Source organism: Acyrthosiphon pisum, chromosome X (genome assembly GCF_005508785.2).
Source record: "Acyrthosiphon pisum isolate AL4f chromosome X, pea_aphid_22Mar2018_4r6ur, whole genome shotgun sequence".
In the NCBI taxonomy this organism is placed as follows: domain Eukaryota; kingdom Metazoa; phylum Arthropoda; class Insecta; order Hemiptera; family Aphididae; genus Acyrthosiphon; species Acyrthosiphon pisum.
In genome coordinates this window covers 32697517-32702405 of record NC_042493.1, presented here as the reverse complement: position 1 = coordinate 32702405, position 4889 = coordinate 32697517, and the positions used below count along the sequence as shown (strand labels likewise).

Below are 4889 nucleotides of genomic sequence, written 5' to 3'. Positions count from 1 at the left end.
CAAACTCACTGAATTCCTTAGCCATTTCAAAATTAGTAGACCGCATTTTGCACATTTCATTCAATTTTGTTTTTAGATCATTGACTGTAAATAAATTCATCTCAGCGATTATTTCTTCCGTATACTGTTTACGTGTGTGCTCAGAATGCTCAGATGATTCGGGTGTCGTACCTACTGTAGTCTCAGGTACTTCTTGTGTAGACATGTTTGTTTTAACGGCAGATGAAAGTATAAATTATATTATAATACTTGGCGAATAAGACGTGTTGAATATCAAAACGAGTAATATAAGAATTCAAATTTAAAACACAACTACATAAATTTATTATTGAAATACGTCACGCAGAAATAACATTAGAAAAAAAATTTACTTATAATAATCTTACGACGGAACTATTATTATAATAGGTACGCGCAAACCTAAACAATTTAAACTGAAAATTATAACGTTATACGAACAGCGGCTGCACTATACTGAAGAGTGAAGACTGTTGGACTGTCGCGGTCGGAGCGAACTTAAATTTAAAATCATAATAATTATTAATTAATTTAGGTACCTATACATAAATACCTATATTCATCAATTTCTATGCAAACAAACAATAGTAATATTAGGTATAATGTAGCGGGCAATGGGCAATAAATTATGACAGCCGACCGCTAATAGTCAATAGATGGGTAACATAATAGGTATTTAGTCAATATCGTTAAATGGTACTATAATATGAATAAGTTGTCGATACAATTAAGTGGCAGCACGTCCATTACGTACACCAATAAGAATTAAAATGCAATAATAATATGTGCGTATTGTAATAATTATATAATAATATTATGTTCCTATAATATTCCATAACAGTCTAATCCGATTTCCGAATAGGTCAATTAATGGCCCACCGTGCAAGCTATACCGTAGTTATTACCTATACATTGCTACTTAAATTATATAATACATTTATACATAGGTAGTATGCTATATGATTTTAGCATCAAAAGTACGAAACCTTAAAAAAATAAAAGTTAAAAATCGCACTCAATTTCTGATAATCAACTATTGATAATAACTAATTAAATATCTTGACAAACAAAATTGATAATTTTGCATATTGATATATATTATTTTATTAGAGCATATAACATTTAAAAATGAAGAAATCTTCCAAGTGCGTGATGACGACTAGTCAGTAAATTAAAGTATATACCATTTTAACTATTTTTTGAATTGTATACGATAAAATAATTCTAAGCAGAGTCAGCTTATACTACTAAGTTGTCTAAGTATACCTATAATATTATAGTATCGATTATTGATTAAAATTATTGAACTTATTGAATTCAACCCGACTACTCAGCTGAAGTAAGCTCTCCTATTCTTATAAATATTTTTTAAAAATGACAGTCAGTACTCAGTTGCCATTTGCAAAACAATACAAGGAAAGTAAGGAGTTTTTTTCAGTTAAAATATTAAAACAATTAAGTTTTAAAATGTGCTGTTGGCTTTTTACATATATATATACTAATATATTTATTTAGTTATTTCAGCCAAATCAATTACAATTAAATAATAATACAATACAATAAATATTATATTACAATAATAATTATTAATTTCATTAATAATAGCTGATACGTATAGCAACTGAGCTATATTAGTACCTAGCTATATAAGTATAATATACTATATAGTGAAGAGTGACAATTATTATCTAAATATTCATGCTTAATTGAAGAATAAAATCTGTAGTTTTTTGCTTCACGTAAAATAAAAAAAAATGATCGTACCATTGGATTTAAATATGTTTGCATCAAATTCTGACAAAATATTAATTTGGCCGTATTATAATTTTATAATAGTAAGTACAGTAGTTATATTAAATTGATGTTTGCTAATATTAATATATAAATAGGTATATAATATTACTAGCTGATCCCGTGCACTTCGTTGCCCGTTAAATATTATTAAACTTTGTTCAGTTGGTTATTTAATATTCGGTGTATGGTGTTCAAAATTTATCTTAACTTTTCTGTTGCCCAGAACAAAAATTCTGATTCACAGCAGTACATTAGTTTGTACGTAAGTCGTAAGTGTCTGACTTAACTCTAAAGTATCAAAGTTATACCAAGTTGGTCGTGTTAACTTAATTCCACCTACAATGGATTAATATAATCAATTAATACAAAATCCTATCCTAACCTTTCATTATTTAGTTTATTTTTTTCTGGACAGACGGCGCCACTGTTATATTTTTGACATCTAGATTTCCTACTATTGTTATGAAACGGATTTGTATCTCAGCTAGCATGTTTTCCTGTGTAGCAAAAAAAACATGCAGATGCATGAACTTACGAGCCCTGCTTATAATTAATAATTATGGTATGTTTATGCCTTATGCGGTTAAGGTCAGTATTATTTTTAAAATGTATAAATTGAGAATAAAAGGAATTCCATAAATTTCTATGCGTATACAATATCTATATTCATTTCAACACTGAATCTGTGAGTTGTGAATTTTAAATTGTAATTTAAAAGTGATTACCTATACGCCGAGCAATGAGCGTATTGTTGTACGCCAGTAATACTGGCCATGTATAACGTTTTGAATTATGTACCTACAGGCTACATTACATACTATAATAGGAGTGTAATAGGTATTCTCGAAACAAAAGTTATACAAGACCTATAGTCTACAAAAATGAAATAACAATAGTACAATAGTTATTAATTTAACTATAAATTATAATTTAATTTATATTTTATAGATAATATTATATTGTATTATGTATTATTAAGTATGTACCTATTGTTACTGTTTAAATGTTTAATATTTTAAATAATAACATTATAGTAATGTTATAACTTATAATAGTTACTTCTTACTAGTCATACAAATTACCCGGGTGTGGACCATGTGAACCATTAAATATTAAAATATGTAATGCGCCTATACGGTAGGTAATAGTCAATATATAATACATTAATGCAGTATTATGTTGTTTATGTATTATTCAAAATTGTATTATTTTTATGTCGTCGATTTTACAGAGGGACAAAAAAAAAGCCAACGGCACGTAGTGTTCCCAAGCGGTCACCCATCCAAGTACTAACTACGCCCGACGTTGCTTAACTTCAGTGATCGGACGAGAACTGGTGGATTCAACGTGGTATGGTCGTTGGCGTGATTGGTTGGTTATCAGACCGCAAATAATAATAATTATAGGTACCTATGTACTATATAGGTATCTACTTAGTTACTTACCTACTTACTTATCTTCTATAGTATAAAGAAATCATCATTAATAATAATTTGTAATCAATGATATCATGAAGGCTAGAATATTCAGACAAATAACTCCATCAAATGTCTCCGTCTTGACATAACAGCGGGTGTGACGTCCTGTTGTCGTCTTGAGGAGATTAAACTCCGTTTACTAAAACATGTCGAAAAGTGTTACATAATTTAAATATGGCCATAGGTTGCTTTATAGTCTCATCTGTCGAAACTTTAATACTTGTGAATGTACTATGAATGTCAATAAAACTTTATTTGTTGAGTAAAAATACTTGAAAATTTAATACAAGGCTCCTACAATATTTTTACAATGATATTTGAAAAATATTAAAAATCCTTAGTCACAGTTTTTTTTTATTACCATTTAAAGTTCAAAAATTGACAAAATATGTAAAAATCACGAAAATTAGCAAATTATTTTGGGTTAAGAATTCGTAAAAATTTTTCTTTTTAAATCTAAGATTTGAAAATATAATACGAGATTTCTCATAATATTGTCTACCTTTATCGAAAAAAAATGTCTACAAGAAAGTCAAATTGAATTTTTATGAGCGTTTGAAATTCATATTTTTACAACATTTGATATTCGCTCGATTTCTCATGTGACGATTTTCTTATTTTATTGTAATTAAAAAACAAATGACTGTAGATATTTGAAAATTTCACTGACTGTTAATATTTTTATTTTTCATACACCATACAATTTTCAAAATATTTTGACTCTTTTTGAGCTGTTTACGGACATTCTCAGTTTTCGATTTTTTTAGTTTTTTTTTTCTATAAATATCAATAAAATGTTGTTTGTTTGGTAAAAAAGCGTGAAAATTTAATGCAAGGCTCCTGATTTATTGTTACAATAACAGTTGAAAAATATTAAAAATACAACGTCACAATTTTTTTTATAAGCATTTAAAGTTAAAATTTGGACGAAATTACATATTAAAAAACCTAGAATAACTATTTTAGTTATTTGGTTGTGATTGTATAATATTATTCGTGGGTACTTAAAACTTTTAAAGTATACTGTTATATATTTATGATAGTATCACGGTTTATTGTTGATGTATAACGCGTTATAATAAGTACCTAATGGATATTGTGATGTGATTAATTTGGAATTTATTATAGTTACCTTCCTATTATAGGTCAATTTTTTTTTAATACCATAGATAAGTATATAATATGTCTTATACCTAAACCATAGGCGCAAATCGCAGGGGTGCTAAGGGTGCTTAGCACCCTGAATTTTGATGCTAGCACCCCGAATCCTGTGATTATAACTTATAGTACTACTACCTTAATATTTCCATAATACCTACCTAATTACAATTATTAAAAATTCAAAAACATATTTATTTAATTATTTGTATTAATAAATTAATAATATAATATATCAAGTTTACATCTGGATATATTAAACTGTTATGACATAATAAAATATAAATATATTATAATATAGTATCATAATTTATTGTTGTTGTGAGATTATGATATAATAAGGAACCGCGAAATAATTGTTAAACATATTGAACATTTACAACATAATATATATAAATTATAAGATTCGGCGTTGACACTAGGTCTACAATCAACGCAGAC

The 4889-nt window shown here is 27.3% G+C and overlaps 1 non-coding gene across 1 annotated transcript; it reads right to left on the bottom strand.

The window, feature by feature from the left end:
- Positions 1-3057: 3057 nt before the first annotated feature.
- Positions 3058-3176, bottom strand: LOC115033454. Its single transcript, XR_003838812.1, has one exon. It is a non-coding gene; the product is annotated as a 5S ribosomal RNA (ribosomal RNA).
- Positions 3177-4889: the final 1713 nt, after the last annotated feature.